The 20,235-nt window shown below is 28.3% G+C and overlaps 1 long non-coding RNA gene across 5 annotated transcripts; it reads left to right on the top strand.

Annotated features, from left to right (window-relative positions):
• The first annotated feature begins 4 nt into the window (after positions 1 to 4).
• Positions 5 to 16,051, top strand: LOC147806601 (uncharacterized). Of its 5 annotated transcripts, none has more exons than XR_015435996.1 (4): positions 5 to 147; positions 4,404 to 4,507; positions 8,148 to 8,228; positions 15,849 to 16,051. It is a non-coding gene; the product is annotated as an uncharacterized LOC147806601 (long non-coding RNA). The 5 variants fall into 5 exon arrangements; XR_015435994.1 differs by having other exon boundaries at positions 19 to 190; XR_015435997.1 differs by lacking the exon at positions 5 to 147 and adding an exon at positions 226 to 409.
• The last annotated feature ends 4,184 nt before the right edge of the window (positions 16,052 to 20,235 follow it).

Here is a 20,235-nt window from a genome sequence, read left to right as displayed (position 1 = left end):
AACTAATTTGAAAAACGGAAGAAATGAGAGTAAACAAATACTTGTGTACAAAAAAATTTTACCTTATAGCATTGAAAAGATATATATCTTTTTTCTAATATGCAGTAGCAAATTTTCTTAAATAATATTCTTCATTCGAGTTGAACTGTAAGAAATTGTATTGACAGTTACAGTAGTAACTCTAATTAATGTATAAAAATATAATTTTTATTTAGTATATAAAGTTATTAGATCATTAATTAATAAAGTATGTAATTAAATAAGTTATAAATTAAATTAGTATATAAAGTTGTTTGTTTCGTGGAGATTTCCGTATCGTGATCTGTGGCAGAATAATCCCCAAGTCCTGGAAACTTCCGGGCAGTGAGAAACTAAAAAGAAACATTACAAAAAGGGACCAACTCGAAAAGTATAACTCGTAGCCACCCCCGGGCAAACATCTACATGTTTTTTTTCTTCTTTTTTTTTTAAATTTGCAATTTTAAAATCTATTTGGCGATAATAGTAGTTGACACTACAGAAATATCCCCTTTTATATCAAATCTTTGATTCAATTATTCGTAACCAAAGTGTACATATTATTAGAAATTTTAATTTTGCATACTCAATTAGTTACTTCTTACTTTAAAATAGAAAAAGCTTCGCTATTTTTTAAATTTTTTGTTATTACTCTTCTTTTTACATGTAATCCTGATTATTGGATTTTCAAGCATGTTCCGCAATTCAATAAGCAGTATTTTTCCCATAAAATTGATTATAACTCTTATACCAAAAGATATTTTATTATTAAAAAAGCTCTGATAAACATATTTTTTTAAATAATTTTAAAAAAACATGCACATATATTTTAAAATAAATTTGATTTTTATTAAATAATAAATACCTTCTGAAATGTTAAAATTTAACGTACATTTAATGGTGTTAAAAAAACAGCATTTTTTGTGCTTAAAATGAAAAACCAAATTTTTTGTTATCTTGGTGAAACTTTAAAATCATAATTTTAAAATGTTACTAATAAAAATTAGACTAAGAAAGGTTTCATTAGTAAGAATTCAGGTAAACAAACTTGTAACCAAAGAAAAATAAAACAAAAATGTCAGAAAGATGAACCAAACAATTTTATTGATGGCTAATGGATATTTTTTTTAATAATTCAATTATTCTTTATGAAAAGTTTCATTACAAGTAGCAATTCATCGAAAAAAGTAGAAAAAATAAAAGTTAAAAACATAATAAAAGTATCCTAGAGACTACAAAAATTAAATGAAAGGTGGCTAATGATAATTTTTTAATAATTTATTTAAGTTTTAATATTGTTAGTAACACGGTAGCAATGAGAGCCAATATCGATAGGACTCTGTTCCAATTTGCATAAGATGCGAGATGAAAATGAGCAGTATCTGTCTCTGCTTTAACTGTCCCTCACTCACGATTTCAAAGACCAAATTTTGCTACAGCTCATAACAATAGAAGCCTTTTTCGACGGAGCACTGTCTTGAGAAACTAGTATTATTTAGCCTTTTGACACAGGTGTCCTAAAGAAGTGCTCGTGCCTGACAAACCCTCATGGATGTTTAAGATGAGCAGGAATTGTGTAATTTGCTCTTCTAGCTATTTGCTTTCCTTGTTTTTAATTTTTTGCTTTGTTCTTAATTTCATGGAATTTTGGAATATATTTTTTGCGTTATTGGTTTTTTGATTTCAGTTAGTTGTTAAATAAATTAGGGTAATTTTTCATTTTGCCGGAGCAGGCAATAAAGTCACTAATTGAAACTTAATGAGTGCAAGTAAATTCAACTGTTTTTTTATTATTTATAAGTGACTTTAAAAAAACAAATAATAGATAAATTAGCCAAAATTACTCGTGTTGGCGAAATGAAAAAGTACCTAGATTAGTTTAAAGTTATTTCTGTCCTTTGTTCCATATTCTTCCAAATCATTTGTTTAGTGTTTGTGCAAATCTTGGCTATCATAACCTAGTTTACTTCTGTATTGTAATGACAGGATTAAACTGGTCAGGTAGAAACATAGTCTTGAGACTACCATATGCCATTTCATACGACTCAATAGACTAACATTTATATGTATTTTTGTTGTATCTGCAGGCAGTATATGTCAGTAGATAAATGTAGGTAGATTGAATTGACTCTTTGGTTGTGAATTAAAGTGTTTGAACATATAACTAACTAACTAACTCAGTGGCGCGACAGCCCATTAAGAGGGCCAAGGCCGACTGTGCCCATCTCAGTTTTCTTGACCTTGGGCTCTGGGGTGCGGGAGCATATGTTCCGGTCAGGTGGTCAGCCGAACGCGGAACCCCCAGTGTTAGTTCCCAAGCATGCTTGGTACTCATTTTATCGACCCACTGAAGGGATGAAAGGCTGAGTCGGCCTTGCCCGGCCCAAGGATCGAACCAAGGACCTGTGGCACGACAGCGCGAAGCGCTACCGCTCAGCCACCGGGCGTCGTTTGAACATATATCTTAGTCAATTAATTAGGTACAGAAAGTATTAGCACTTAAATTTATTATAAATATGAAAGTAAGCAGCTACATTTATGATGATTCTGGCGGATTTTAATTTCAACTATTAAATGGTAGATAAAATTTAAAAAGAAAATGCTTAATAGTACTTGAAACTAATTTATTAGAAAATTATATCTTTATTATAATTTCTTAACTTTAATTTCTTGATATTTTTTAATGACCCCTTATTTTAATTGTTCTTTTTAAACTCCAAGACTAATATTTTTTTCTATGAACAAACTTGATTGTTTATAAATTAAATTTAAATCTCTGTTTCCACAATTTCCATATAATTTTAGAAGTAGACCATGATTTTTTTTATATGAATTACTGGTATGCAATAAATTGTTTTGCATGAAATTTCTAGCAGTTATATTGGATAACTATTAAATGTGCTCCTAAACTGGTTGTCTGAGTTCTGGTTCTTTATGGCTGTACTCAAGGGGTCATGTACTTAAGGTCCGATCAAAATTTCTTTTGATAAATGTAGTTTCTGTTTATAAGTTTTTTGAAATTTTTTTTAAAATAAAAACAGCAACTTTGTATGAATGGTCTTCAAAAATTCTACAATTGCGAAAATTAGAATTTTTGAACTTTGAGGAATGGGTCTACTGTAAATTTTGACCACCTTAGAACCTCTGTTCAGTCTTGCATATCATTCAAACTAAAATTACTTAAAGCAAAAAATTTGAACAAATTTTTCTTATAAGTTGGCCAGATAAAAAGTTACATTGAGTGAAATTGTTACAGGGAATGAATAAATCATACGTAATAAATTTTTATTTGCCAACTAACTTTGCAATTGTAAAAATGTTAAGTATTTGCAGCAATAAAAAATGCAGATTATTGTAAAAAATAAATAATATTGCTTTAATATATAAATTATAACCTGAATGAAACTTTGATTCTCATTTTGGTATTCACCATTCATTATTTTTGGATCATTTTATTTTATTCAGGTATATAATTTAGTAAAAATAATATGTTTGATGTTATATATTTGCTGAAAATATTGCAATATTTTTTTTTTGTCTTGCAATCCTTGTTTTTATGTACTAGTACTTTTTGAACATGGAAAGGCTGTCATTTTAAATTAAAATTACTTATAATGGTTTGTAATTTTTGAGGTAATTTTGGGTTGCTAATTATTTTCATGCTTTGAACCTTTCTTTTGACAATCAAATGAAATAACCATTGATGATATTAAACATAACTTTCAAGACATCTAAAATGTATAGTAACAATTTGAACACATAGGTGTATTTATTTATTGCAGAAAATGAATAATGAGTGTATTTAAAATTATTTTATTTCAAAAAGGCAACTTAAATCTCTACCACTTTTTCTTTAATCATAAAATGTTAAACAGATTTGTAGACTTCGAATCTTACCTTATAATATAGAATCTGTTTCAAGAATTATGTTTTAACTATATTAAAGCATTGACAATATTAAATCTGTGTCCAAAAAAAAGTTTTGACTCTTCTCTAATTATAATGTTTTGTAACATTTAAATTCAGGGTTAACACAGATCATTATGCTAAAAAAATAGTAACGAATAGATTTGTTGAGATATGTACGCTTACTCAATAACGATCTAAGTCTGTGTCAGGGTTTTTTAAATGAAGGTATTTTTATTTTTTGAAATAATAATGCTTGTAATTTTCTTATCATTCTTTCTCTTCATTTTTACTTTCAGATGATATTCAATAAAGATGATATTTCAATAAAAAGAATATTCCACAATCGAGAAATACTTATGCTCCTTACATAAGCTTTCTTTCTTGTACATTGTACTGTTTTGTGCATTTTTTAAAGAAAGTAATCACTCATGTATCATTTAAAAGTATGTTTGACACTCAAAATTTTTCAATTTCAGTTTTGAGCTGCTCCTCTTAATAATACTACATCTGATGCCATAAAATTGACTCTCCTTTTTATACTCAAAGCATTCTATGATGTTCAAGTTGGTATTGAGCAGAGGTAAATTTTTACATAAATTTGTTTAAAATAGGGTAAATTTTTAATATTGTTTTGCCTTGTATTATGATTTATCTTAGACTAAAAATATAAAAGGATATTTTATTGTAAATGATAGTTTTTTACCAATACCTTAGTTTTCTTTTAATTATCTTTTGTAATTTTATATTTATCATTTCTATGTAATTTGCTAATAATATTTTATTTTGTTATTAAAATTAAGTTATCAAAACAAATTACTTGTTTGTAATTTGCTTTGAGGAAGCAGAATAGTATCTTCTGAATGGTGATGTTAATAATGAAAAAAGAAAAAAAAATGTGGATTATGTTACAGTTTGGGTAAAACACCTCAAACAACAATTTTGTGGTTATGCATCAGTTGATAAAAATATTGAAACTTGCTGGATCAAAAAGTAGTTGCAATTTAATACCAATGAAGGGTGAACACAAACAATTAGAGCAAACATTTGCAGAAGGCCTGAAAATCTTTAAACCAATCAGGAGCTTTTTATATTCACAGGAATTTTCAGAAAATGAACTACAATCTGTAACAGCTCTTGAAAATTTATTGTTTGCCTTAAGAAAACCAAAATTTCTAAATACAGTGAAACCTCCTGTTATGGACACTTCTTCAAAACAGACGCCTCTCAATACGGACATATTTTTAATTCCCAGGAAATCTTCTATGAAGAAACCATTATGTACATACTCCACAAAGCGGACACTCCCATAACCGGACGCGGACAGTCATTTTGGCCCTGAAATGTTATTTCTATCTCCTCAAACCGGACACTACTTTTTCTAAATTTGAAAAAAAAGGAGAGAAAAAACTTTCTGCTTTAAATTGCAAGGAAAAAAAAGCGCAACTTTTCACCATTTTTAAAGCATGTAAATTTTTTTTGCCTTATCCATAACTAAAAATATTGTTAAACTATTTCACTACGGAAGAAGCAATTTTTCTCCTGTCACTTTGCCTTACCTTTGTAAAGAAAGGAGAGAAAATGATACTGCTGTTGTGAAATTATTTGGACGCGAGATCTTTTGATCTTTTCATCTGGACCACACAAGTTAAGAGACCCCTCAAGTTGAAATAACATCTTAAACGCTCTCAATGCTTCTTCCCCATTGAAAATTTCTTTAATTTTCTTATCAATTTGAAGACTGTATTTAACCGAGCTGGGGTAAAAAAGAGAACAGAAGTATAATCTTTGAGTTGTTCATATAAATGAAACATTTATTCAGACGATTGATAGCTGTTCAATTGTGAATAATCAACTCCATAGGTCCTCATGCCTTACAGGTAGGCATAGCTTTTTTCCTCTGTGAATCATGTGAGGTTTACTTTCAAAAAAGTATTAACCACATTCCCTATCAAATGATAGGTAGGTGTAAGAGGATGTAAACCTAATAATTGAAAACGACTGAGGATTGAAAGCTCCTATTCAGTATCATATGTTTAACTGAAGTATCTATGCTAATAGGGAAATTATATTCATTTATCTGTAACTACATCTGGAATTATATATTCTCCCTCAAACCAGACTCAACATTCTTTTCTTTTTGAGTACCGGAGACTTGCAGAGATCTTTGAGGTCTCCAAACTTTGTATCTACAGACTGCCTGTTTTTACAAGCTTTCTGAGAAATGCCACTGCTGGATTTAACTTGGTACAGCCTGTCCGGAAATTGGATTTCCACCAGACTGAGTTGTATCCTATTGCTCTGGCCACTATACACGAGAGATACCCTTGCCAGGAATGGCTGCAGGTTTTTACTGATGGATCCTCCACTTTTTCAACTGGTAAAGCTGGAGCCAGTGCTTATTCCAAATATTTCAGCCTTAGAGAACCTCTTGACACTTGGGCAGATAATTTTGATGAAGAAATGTTTGCAATCCTTATGGCTATTACAGCTATTGGTGAACCATCTGAACAAAACATTGTTATCTTTGTCGATTCTCCGGCTGCAATTCAGACCATTTCTGAATATAATTTATACCCCTCTGAACTTGAATTTAAGTGTAAACAACGCATCAGCTCTCTTCTTTGTTCTGGAAGAGATGTAGTCCTCCAGTGGATCCCTGGCCATTGTGGCATCTACGGAAATGAACGGGCTAATATGTTGGCTAGAGAGGCTACAGCATTGCATTAATCCTCTCACTCAGTTCCTCTTAGAAATGCAAGGTGGCATCTTAAGAGCGAATTCAGACACAGAACAATATCTGCTCTTGAGGACTTCGCTGATGGAAAATCCTGGGCTAGCCTTCTTGATGGCCAGCAGCGCTCTCGTCTTTCCCTCCTTCCCAGGGCCGAGGGAGTTGCTTGCCTTAGAATAATTACTGGACATGACTACTTGCAGGCTCATCTATTTAAGATTAACCTAGTCAATTCACCTCTTTGTGTGCTCTGTAACACTTCGCCTATGACTGGGGAGCATCTTTTTGATTGCCCCTCTCTTCTGTCATTCATTCCTGTGAGGACTTTCGTGCTCTCTCACTTTCTGGAGCTACTTCACTGTTATATTGGACTGCAAGACGTCTTATGTCTGAAGATGATGGCGGGCGTAATTTAAAAAAAGCAGCATCTGGAATTATGTTTTTATATCAAACTTCTTTATATATTCTTTTTTATCTTTCTTAAAGTTTAAAAAAATATCCTTATAGATAGTTATTGTAGATTATTTAATTATTTCTACATCTTCCAAAATATTTTTTAAATAATTTACGGTGTTAAACTTTGTTATTATGGTACCTCTCCCATAAATGAGCAAACTCGGTCCCAAGAATGTCCGCATAACGGAGGTTTTACTGTATTGTAAATATGTTGATGCACTTATTTATCCTTTACTTCGTGCCGTAAATAGTTTTGCATAAATATTTCGAATAATTTTTTTAATTAAATGTTTTATATGTATTACGAATGTATTAATTTTCATAAATTTCCAAAATATTCTAGGTTAACTCTCATTCGTCATTTTCCTGCACCATTGATTTGTAATGAATAGTCCCTTAAAAAAAGGATCAAATTGTAGATCGTTTGAATTGTAGCTTATAAAAATTACTATATTAAATGAATTTCAAATTTTTCTTATAAATTATAACTTAATAACAGAGGTTTCTAAAAAGTTTTAGCTGCCACCTCACTGTGTATTTTAAGAAAAACTTGATTCTATTTTATGCTTAAAACTCTGATCTTGACTGTTATTTTTTATTATGTAATCAGTGTTTAAGGAGAAAAAATCTAAAATCAAAACAAACTTTATGGTTTTTGCTTATAGGTTTTTATTGTTTTTACACTTTTACTTAAATCGTGAATGTAATAAAAGCTTTCCTATACTTGTTACTCTATAATATTTAAAATATAGAACAGAAATTTTTCTGAAAGAGGTTTAAATTTCATTATTTTACCGTTAATTCACTAGTTAGTTTTTTCTACACATAGCTGAATGTATCAACAGGTTATATAAAAATCTTTTAACCTAACTTCTTTTAAATAAAAAGTTTCTTTTTTCTCCCTTGAAACCATTTTTTGATGTTAAATTGTCTCCATGCATATTTTTATGTAGTTTTTAGTTCATAGTTATCAGAAATAGAATGCTAATTTTGAGTATTTGTCATTGTTCTCAATTGTTTTCTTTTTATTTAGCGACGGAAACATAAGGATTCGAACCCGCAACTGCTGCTCCATCATCATTTTTGTATACCTGCTGTTTCAGCTATGTGAAAAGTAATTCTTTTTTTTCTTCTGCTAAACGAAATATGCTGTCAGTAATGAAAAAGAAGTCAGTAATGAGAAAGTTTCTTTGTATTTCTTTTAACCTTTAATCAATATTATTATTTTCTTACCAAAAATTGTATTAAAAATGTTACACGTTATCTTTAGTTTCTCAAACTGAAAGTATACCTAATTCATGAGAAAATGTCACATTTATTAGTAATATATATGATTTATGAAATTTTTTTTCCAAATAGTAAATATTGTGTTAAAAATTTTGATTTTCATGAAATACACTTTGAGACACTCTTTAAATATGTTTCATGAAATAACTAGTTTTTCTCTTGATTCAAACCATAAAAAATATCACTGTTCCCTTCAGTATTTTTTATTATTTGTTAAATAAATTCTTTCAAAATGAATTTCGACCTTGCTGAAATGTTTATTAGTTGACCCTTTTAAACATTGATATCTGAATAATTTTAAATAATATTCTTTTTGATTAACTTATTACTTATTAACTAAATTTTATTTTACCTGTTGAAAAAATTTTCATATTTCACTTTAATTATTTTTTCTAAGGAAAATTATTAACCTTATTGATTTATTATTTTTAAACTTTTTTGTTGTTGTTGTTAATTTACGTCGCACTAGAGCTGCACAATGGGCTATTGGCGACGATCTGGGAATCATCCCCGAGGATGATCTGAAGACTTGCCATCACAATTTTGATCCTCTGAGGAGCGGATGGCACCCCCGCTTCGGTACTGTTTTAGCATTTTAAAAGTAGGTATCAAAAAAAATTTATAGTTCTTTCTTATTCCGCATTTTTACAGCCTGTTGCAGGCCAAGGCTCTCTCCTTAAGTTCTTTTATTCGGAATGATCTACTGTTACAGTTTTCCAATGATTGACCCCTATTTTATGTGACATTTTCTCAACTGTATCAAGCCACCTCATGTTTGGTCTACCCCTTTTGCCATTTTTTTTATCTTTGGGTTTAAATCATAGTAGCTGTAGATATGTCCAAGTCATCTTAATTGATATACCTTTTTAGTTTTCACAATATTTGGTTACTTTACTCCAGGCATTACTTTTTTGACAGTGCCAAATATTTTTCATTCAAATATTTTCTTTTCTCTCAGAACTTGTTTTCCTTTGTTTTGATCGTAGTCCAAAATGTGCTTCCACACATAATTATTTTTTTTACTAAACTTTTATGTTTATAAATATTTAATTTATGCTTAAGTGTTTTAATTTAAAGTGATTTCTTAATCCGTATTAACATTTGTTTGCTATATTTAATCAATTATTCTAATATTTAAACTGTTATACTGAGTCTTTAATAACTCTTTCCAATGACATGGAATTTCACTCGTATAGATATTCGTATGAGTTTTACTTTGCCTAGTTTTACCTTGCATTTAAATCTATTAAGAGTCATCTTTGTAAGATTTCTCTTGTTTCATGGTTATCTCTAAATTGAGTATTGCATGATATAATTTTGTTCTTTCTATGCCATCATATGCTGTCTTAAAGTCAAAAAATATATGGTATGTATAAATATTAATTTCGTTTCTTTTTCCCAGATTTGTATGATTGTGTGCATCTGGTCTTGATATTTCTTTTTCTAATCTACATTGATAATTTTTGATGACTTTTGCAATGTATGGTAATAATCTTTTGTATAAAATGTTTGGTAGGATCTTAAATGCTTTGTTTAAAGGGGTGATTACTCTGTAGTTGTTACACTCTTAAATTTGTCTCTTTTTTTATGTCTTGAACACATGGCCTTATACTCCCATTCAATGGGCATTTATTTCAGTGTCTTGACACAGACTTTAATTGTTTGTGTTCTATATATAAGCAAACATCATATTTAGTTTTTTACTCTCCAATGATAATAGAAGAGCTGTAACTGTTATGATAACAGAACCACATATGAAATGAAAAACCGCTTAAATATTAAATTTATCTTTTTACTATAAAAAAATTTATTTTTGAGGACAATTTAAATTTTTTTTATAAAACACTTGCATCACATTCAATTATTTCAAATGTGTCGTATATCATATCCTAGATTTAGTGTTCACCATGGTTGTGCAACAAATTTTGCATAAAATTTTATTTTTAAGAAATTCTTGTTTGTCTAACTCTTAATGAGGGTAAAATATACCTACCAGATCTAGTATTAAAACTAGTTTATTGTTTCTCGTTATTATTTTCTGGATAATGAATCCTGGCTATCATAGATTATCGTATATCGCATCTCAATGTTGCAATTTTCATCTCATTGGTTTTAAAATAAGTGGAAAGAATTTTATGGGTTTCCTTTGCTGTAAATTGAATTGTTTGCTCATGGAAATGCACTGTTCTGTTATTGCATATGGAAAACAATTCAGATACCTGAGCACATTCATGTATAATATACATAGATCTTTCTCTTTTGTTACACTAAATTCCTTCTTTCTCTATCCAAAATGATAGCAACTATTGTAATCAATAACAAAGCTACATAGTCAGTTTTTAATGGTTTACATTTTGTAATTAATAGAGGATTTAAGTTATTTTCATATCAAGACAATGGACTTATTTTATGACCATTGCATCAAAGAATTTTTTAAACCATATATAAAAACCAGTGCTTTAAAGTTGCTTTTAAATTACATTTACAGTTTTCTTTCAAAATGAAATCAATATTATTTATTCTGTTAGTCTTTATATTATGTAATCAATTATTCTTTTACTCAAAAGAAAAATAATGATTGAGAATAATATAAAAATTTATATAGAAAATTTATTTTACAGGAACTAAACAATAAAAAATATGTATATTTATTTCTTTTAAAAATAATTTTGATTTTAAATCATGAAATCTAATTTCATTGCAAATATCATGTTAGTGCTATGCAAAGAATAATATTTAGCTGTTTTTATTAATTTGCTTATTGCTATTGTGTTTAACTTAAAATTTGATTATAAATATCTTTCCCCTTTACTTTGATTTGTTACCTACTTGAAAGATGTTATGATTTATATACTTTTTGCTGTAATTGTTTAAAAATAACAAGTAATCATTTTTTTAAAAATTGGATTTTGAAAGCTCTAAACATCCTCTTTGCTATATTCTATGAATTCAAGTTTTGTTATGTGTGCTTCGGGCACAGTAAAAAATATGATGCACAATTCATAAAAAACACCAAGGTCTATTTGAAACTTTTGTTGATAAATTATTGACTAATTGAAATAAAATGATATAACTGAAATGTGTGTATGCCTTGGACATAATGTTCTGACTGGGCACACAATCCATAAAGGCCAGTAAAGGTTTATTTGAAGTTTTGTTCTATAAATTATTGAATTATATTTGAAATATTACATTATACCACAACACCCGACCATGTAGTGAGAAACAGAAAAATGTCAAGTTCCTTATCAGAACCAAACTGGTCACCAACACTAATTACAAATATTTATGATTCCTTGATTTTAGTGTTTTGATTAAAAAATTTGTATTACATAAATGATTTACTCAATTATTTAAATATTACTTCTCAAAGTTTATTTTTCCTTGAAATTATTAAAAAAAAATCATTAATATATGTTTGTAAAGTTATAACACTCTAATAATCAGTTTTATCCTTACCATTAAAAGATAAAATTAGTGGCACGGTAGTGACACGTTTGCAAGTGACAATAAGATATGGAAAAATAATATTTTGACTTGATATAGTTATGTTCTAGAAACATATAATGTGTTTTTTTTCCTTTAAAAAATATCCTTAGAGGATTATTAATGGTAAAATAAAAATAATTTATGACATTACAATAAAAAAAAGCAAGATGGGAACTGTAGTGAATTCATTTCTATGTGATTTAATATGTGGCTTTTTAATATTCAATTCGATAATATTTACAGTAACAGACGATAACACAGAATAAACTAGGACATCGCTTTTCTATTGATTAATGGGGACAGCAGTGATGTGCAATACAAGTATTTTTACTTTTAAGCTGATTTGGGTTCAAAATTCTTGAATCTATGGTCAAAAATTTGCAATGTTTCACTTGTACAATAAGAATAATGGAGGCCGGGATAGCCTGGTCGGTAGGGCGCTGGGCCCATATCCAAGAGGTCGTGGGTTCGATCCTCGCCGGCCGAAGACTCCCCGTGTAGTAAATGGTGACTGATGCACGTTAAATCTGTCGAGTCTCAAAGTCCTCCATGTTCCCATAACAAATCAATACCTCTGGGGGTACTGATCCAGGAGTCTCCTTGTCTTCTGGATTGGTTCAAAATTACAAGGCTACGGAGTTGAACGTAAGTAGTCGTAAACCCATGAAATTGGGTCGGCTGTTCAACGACGGTTATAAAATAAAAAATAAAATAAGAATAATGGAATCATACAATCATTCATTCCTATGTGATTTAATATGCGGGTTTTTAATGTTCAATCTGATAATATTAATTCTAACAGACGAAAACAAAAAATAAACTAGGGCAGCACTTTTCTAATGACTTATACAAATGTGAAAAATTTATTAAAAGCTGCAATAAACATTTCTAGAAAACTTAACATTTAGCAACCAAAGTTTTCACAATAATTAACATATTTAGTGCTTAGTTGGAAATTTACTTTAATTATCTGACTCTAAGTTTGGGAAACAGAAGTGAAACTTTACTCAATGAAATGTAATACCTTTTAAATATGCAATTGAAAGAAAGATATGAAAACTTTTTTTATGAGGAAAAGAGATTAAATAAAATAAAAAGGCACCAATCAAAACACTTTGAAAAAGTGTTAATGAAAAAAGCCCATTTTTCCCTTTAAAAATTAACATATCATTAAAATATAATTAAGAAATTCATGTGCTTTTACATTCTTGCAATAAATTCTTATGGTTATATGGTCTATAAGTGAAAAACATTATTATATGATCCCTCCTAAATACAAATTACATAATTATAAAAACAAAATTTTTCATTTAATGAAGCTTCAAGCCTCAGATTTCTTTTTCCTTCATATTACTTAAAAAATTCCTTGTGTTAACTTATTGGAACTGAATCCTTAGTTATATATTGAGTGTATATAAAATTATTGAATCTAAGTTTAGAAAATGTGCAACTCTTCTAACTGAATTTCGTATAATGTCTTGATTTCAGTTAGCCTTAAAAAATTGAAAAATAGCTTTGAAAAGTCTCTTGAAAAGCCTATATAATGTGGCCTAAAAATATAAATTCTGTAATTCAAGAAATATTACAAATATATAGAAATAGTAATACTTATAATTTTAGTTTTATTTACTGAGTATTATTATTTTATTTCTTTAAAATCTATTTTTATTTTTGAACTAAAAGGGGGATTTAAGTAACTCCTCTCACAAAATTGTATTTGCTAATTTTTCAGCAAATACAAGAAGTAAAATTATGTCATTATATCTAAGTTTTAATTTAAATAAAATATTGTGTGAATGAATAACCTCTTTTTTTTTAAAATTATTTTATTTAAAAAAATATAATATAATTATAATATTAAATTAAATTTCTTAATATTTTATTTTATTGACTGTAAATATGAATTTTATATACCTTTTTTTGCATTATATATTGTATCATATTGCATTCTCTTACTAACAATTACAAATTTGTTACTATTGTATAGCATCATCATTTAATCACAAAGTGATGCAGAACAAAATTTTTGCCATAATATTATGTTAAAAATGTTTATACTAGCTTTATATCTTCTTACAAACCTTCTTTACTAATTAATGAAGCTAAATTATTTTAAAATAATTTAGGTACCTAAAGGTAGAAGTATTTGGGATTAATCTGCATTATTTTTATAATTATTTAAATACCTATTAAATGTTTGTTAGGAAACAATTAGATACTTTTATTTTAAAATCAACTCTATCAAGGGTTTTATTATTTTAAGATAAATACAGTTTCTTAAATATCCAATTTCTTTTCCCCTATGTTTTGTCAGACATAGTTTCTAGAACTGTTTAACTTTGTTTTTTAATGTTTGTAACAATGTAAGATTTTAACTTGATTTTGATGCTCAATCAATAGCATTAGTTAGATGCTCCATCAATTCAAAATTCTGCCCTTGTTGAAAATTCAAGATTCTGCCCTTGTGTTAATTACACCTCCAAATCTTATGACTTTTAAAGTTTAAAAAGTAAGATCTTTAAACTTGATTTTTATTTAAATATTTCATTAAAAATCTTATTTTAAGGCAACAAATAAGTTTAATTGAATTTTAGTTAAGCTCTATGAAAGAAAGAATTTATAGTACATATCCTTATTTTACTGAGAAAATTGTTTTTGTGAATTATTTTCATTTCATGGATGTTTGTTCCCCCATATAAATAATCTTACACCCTGGTTACAAGTTCATTTATTTTAACCGACTGTTGTTCATAGTTGAAATTTTTTTTTTTTTGTATGGCCTTAAGCTTTCAAAATTTACAGGTATTGCCAATTTTTTGATCATTTAAAATTGTTATTATTGTTATCGTATTAAGAACTAATTTCAAACCAATCAAAATCATAATCAAAATTTAAGTTTATCTATATACTGTGACCTATCACTATACTGTCTCAGAACCTGGTGAGCATTTTCGGTTTATGATGTGAATTTTTACGCATACTATGGCTCATTTGTAAACTGATTGTTACAACTGCATTTTGCCTCTCAAATTCTTTCCCATTTTTATTCTTACTCAGGTATCACAACACCAGAATACTGCATTGATCTCTCTTTCTTTCTCCTGTTATTTATTTATTTATTAATTATTATTTTTTGTGGCAGATATTATTTATAGCTTTGTGATTTTTTCCCTATTTTGAGTATGTAATAGTTAAATTTGACTCAGTATGGCCAATTCAGATTATTATGCATTAAATTTCATCACAAACCAAGTGTCAAGTGGTTTTGGGGACTATCTTGTTTAATAATGCAGAGTTCAACTGTTTTTAATTCTCCTTTGTCATCATTTCTGTGATCAATATTACAGTTTTAAAGAGTTAACCTGTAAAATAACTATAAATTTTAGCTAATCTTTCACAGAATATTTTTACAATTTGTTTCAATTTGTACAAATGCATTATGATAACATTTTTGACAAAAAATGAATAATTTTTTTTAAGCTTCATGATAAAATCCATCTATAAATGTCTTCATTTATATTATCTGAAATTTACAACAATAGCTCAGTGGTCAAACGAATTGAGCAATAATTATGAAGAACTGGGTTTGGAACTTGGTGACAACTTGAGGCCCACACACAGCTGTTGATCGATGGTTCGAAGATTGTGTGGGATTGTAATGCAAAATTGTGTGTCATGCTTACACCACATTATGCTTTTGGTCATAAAATTAAGGGAACTCCACCACCTATTGACCCATAATAGGTTGTTGCAGAAATTCTTTAATTTAACAATAAAGTGTAGGGCATCTATTGTAGAATTTTTATTTATTACTTGATTTTTGATTTCTTCATTAATTTGACATATATGTGTTTCTTAATTTCAATTATTGATTTTTCAAATGAAAAAAAAAAAACTGTTTGTTATTGCTCAAAAATATTTTAATGCTAATATTATTTTTTTTTTTTTTCATTTTCAGTTCTGTTATGAAGGTTCATTGAAATGGAGCTGTAAAGAATCTGTTACATAAAGTTTAAGAAATGTCATAAGGAATACTGAAATCTGAGTTTACAAAGAACAGTTTTTAAAATAAAGTTTACATTTATAGTATGATATACTTTTCATATGTTTGCATTTTAAATGAACTGTAATATAATGCAATAAAAATAAACTGGGAAATTTGTCATCGATTTAATTATATACAGTCGAACCTGCGGACTCAGTAATGTGTCCACTATAACCGATGGTTCACTATATCCAAATTTTTTGAAGAATATTTTTTGCATAAGACAGTTGAATGATTGAAAATTGGCTTTGCAATTTTGCATAAGTTATTTAAAAAATTATTAACTAATTAACAGATAATAAAGCAAAGATTGATGGAAAAAGTGATTACGTCGCTAAATATTAGTTTTATTTTCACTTTTTATGAAACAAATTTGTGATTTTTGATTGAACACAATTTGATTTTAAATTGAGTTCATCAATTTTCTTATCTACAATGTGCAAAGAATGCAATATTTTTACATTTTGAACAAGATTTCGAACCATCTTAATAAAGCATCTTCTACGTTTTCTCCTTCAGCTCCACGCAGTTTTTTCGATGAAATTATGTTTTTGTCGTATGCCGCAAGAATTGCACTTCGATTTTTCCAAATGTTTGAAACTGTAGATTTTGACAAGGAAAATTCCTTGCACAGTGTCGATTGATTGGTTCCATCATCAATACGCTTTACAATTTCAACTTTGTCCTCTATTGAAAACGCTTTTCTCTTTAGAGAATTTGCCCTTTTCACTACTTTTGAAATAAAAATCTTGTCTCATATAGATAATGTAAGAATATGAAGAGAGCAGCTGTAGAATGAGTTAAATTGTTCCCCTTTGATTGTCAAGGGGTGATTTGTAAAGAATATGGTTTGAACAGATAAGAAAATTCCAAAAATTCAGCAGGTGGCCAAGTTAACTAGTTGTAGAGCAAGCTTGGGGAAAAGAGATAAAGCGAGGCTTGTCAGGGAGGGGGGAGTATAAGATAAATGATCTGTTTGACATTTATTACAGTATAGTTAAAAGTGATAAGTATAAAGGAGAGTAATATGATACATTTTATAGGAATGCATCCATTTTCAGTCCCAACACCTACAAGTTTAAAGATGGAGGACTGAAAAAGATATTTAAAGAAATGAGTCCACTATAACCGAGTTTCCAAGTTCTAAGCTGTTCACTATAAGCGTTAAAAGTAACATTATTTAAATAGGAATACGGACGGGACCGCTAAAAAAGTTCACTACATCCGAGTGTTCACTATATCCCAGGTTCACTATAGCGGGGTTCGACTGTATAAATATAATAATAATTAATTGTGTTGCATGTGATTTTTGCATCAGGCTGAAGATGAGAAAGTTACAAGTTTCCAGCTAATTAGCTTAAATTGTTTTTAAATTTTACTTGGATTATAAATGAAGTAAAAACTTTTCCTCTTATTATACCAAAAAAAATATATCTTCCAAATCTGCAAGATTTTTCCGGTAGTTTTAACTAAATTTATACCTATTTGTTTTTGCTAATAAAAATTTGTGTTAAAATGTAAGAAAAAATGCATTAAAATTTATATTGAAAACATTTATATGGATTACGTATCATAATTTTTTCTTTTATTTATTTATTTTTTTAAATTTATTGCATACTGAATTTTAAAAATGTTTACATAGAATATTGCTTGATTGCATAAAACTTCGTAAAAACAAATTATTTTTAATAAAAATTCATAGCTTACTCTTTTTTTCCCCTTTCATATTTAATGGAATTTCATTTCGAAGCTTACTATTTTCCTTTTTTTTTTTTTTAAAAAAAAAAAAAAGAAGAAAAAGAAAAATACCTTTTGGTGCATTTTTGTTCTATCCGTATCTGTTATTATTTGTATATGATTCTAAGCAAAAAATATTAAATATAGGTTTAGAAAATTTACCATTAAATTTAATTATGTATATGATATAATTAATGGTAATTCTGATATTGTCTAATTTGTATGACCTTCAAAAATTTTTCTGTAAATTCTTAAAAAGGCCTTAAATGTAAAAAGTGACTAAGAGTGGAAAAAATTTTTTATATTATATTAAAAGATTTTTTGATGTGAGGAAAAATATTATCCTTCCTGAAAATGAGTCATGATATGTATACATTATTATTATTTATAGTATGTGTAGAGTTTGAAATTGTGTTAGTTGCATTAATACTTTATGGCAATGTTTTTTTTTTATTGTAAGCTATGATATATTGTGAGAAATGATTTTTAACAACTTTTTAAATGAACTTTATTATGATTGATAATAATTAAGCATTAATTTATTTTTCTCGATATTAAGTAAAAATAAAGTTTTTTCTTTAATTTTTGAAACAAAAAAAGCTTAAATATACTTTAGTTTCAATAAAAATACATCAAAAGTACATTGTTAGAGTAAAGGAATTAACAATTTAATAAACGTACCTTTAAAACTGAAATAATAAAGCAATCCAAACTTATATTGTAAAGCAATTCCAAATATGCCAATTGTGTAAATTTCTTGCAAGAAAACTTCTTATAAGCCTTTAATTTCTTTTGAATAAAATCAAAAGGTATAATTACAAAAATGCCAGCTCTAAAGAAATTTTTTTAAAACTATTGTAGACATATTTATTTTTATGTTTCATTTTAGATTTCATATAGATGATGGTTTAATTTAAAAACTTTTTATGTATTCCTTAATTTACAAATTAACTGACTTGCCTTGACTTAAATATGACTTTTTTTTTTATTTTTGAAAGAAAAGAATCGCAATTTATTTTTTTTTGAAATGTACAAATAATATTTTTTTTTTTTTTTACAAAAAATACTTTATGATATTTGGTATTTTTATTTGGAAGTAACTGTGGAATATGTAAAAATACGAAATATTTAATAAAATAATATTAATTCGCACCGTCGTTCCTTATAAATAAATATCTTTTTGAACAATTATATCATTGAAGATTCAATTTTTAAAAATCATTTACATTATATTGTTATGTTCAAAATCAAGTTTTTTGATAAGTCTATTTGAGAACAAAATGTTATATTAATGGTCAATAGATAGCGCAAATGTATAGTAAAGACTGCAATGTTCAAGTTCACCCTGACGCCCTTTAGGTGACGCCTTCCCCGTCTAAATCTATGGGTTAAATATTAGGAAACAAGTAATTACTAGCTCTGAGGGTTCTCGAGCCTCAGTCATGTTCAATATTTAAGAATTATATTTAATAAAAATGAATGTGCTTTTTTATTTATTTTCAAATATTGTAACTTAAATAAAACATTCTTTTTCTTAAAACTATAATATTTTTCTTTTTAAGCACGTACAATAGCAGTAAAATGGAGAAGTTCTTGCTCATAAACTGTACATACAGGGCTGATTGTGCTCCGGAGAAAATCCGGATTTCCGGAATTTTCGCTAACAGTGATCCGGAAGTTTCCGGAGATCGAAGGTCCAGATGTTTCAAAAAATCATGGGTCACAGAAGTTTCCGGAAATCAAATTTTCAAAGGTGGAACTTAAAAACACAGTTTATTTTATTTGTTTGTAAGGGAGAGCCAGAGAGATACTTTATAAGCTTATATTATGATTAATATTTATTTTTTCTCAGTAAACAGTTGTTATAATCATGAACTCAAGAAAGAAAGACATATTTGTAAATTTTAATTACTTCTCCAGGTCATCATAGATATGTGTAAATGGTATAGGTATGTGTAAAATTTTAAATATATTTTAAGTAAACTAAGAAATATTGAGAAAAAGAAAAAAAAACCTTGTTTAAATTTTTTTCAATTTAAACTGTCTTTTTTTTAAAAAATTTTTAACTCAATTTTCCGGAATTTTGACTTGGGCTCACAATCACCCCTGTACATATAAACGGACCCCTATCTCCCCTAAATATTAAACTATAATTTCCAAACTCGACCTCATATTATATTATAATGTACTATACAGAAGACTAGGCAACTCTTTGATCAGTACCAGCATAGGTATAATTTGTTTTGAGAACGTGGAGGACTTTGTGACTTGACAGATTTAACGTGCATCAGTCACCATTTATTACACGGGGAGTCTTCGACCGGCGGTGATCGAATCTACGACCTCTTGGAATCTACGACCTCATGGGCCCAGTGCCCTACCAACCAGGCTATCCCGGCCTCTATATTAAACTATAATATTCAAATCTCTTCTACCAAGCTATCTCTCCTAATCTTTTCCTATGTAGGGGAGAGTCGGGTAGCCCCGCCCACTGTCAATTTCATATGTATAGAATATTTTTTCAAGTCAATGGGCCATCGGACATTAATTGTTATATTAAAAA

Source organism: Parasteatoda tepidariorum, chromosome 8, assembly GCF_982258835.1.
Source record: "Parasteatoda tepidariorum strain Cologne lab strain chromosome 8, Ptep-v5.0, whole genome shotgun sequence".
Lineage (NCBI taxonomy): Eukaryota > Metazoa > Arthropoda > Arachnida > Araneae > Theridiidae > Parasteatoda > Parasteatoda tepidariorum.
This window is presented reverse-complemented; position numbering and strand designations above follow the sequence as displayed.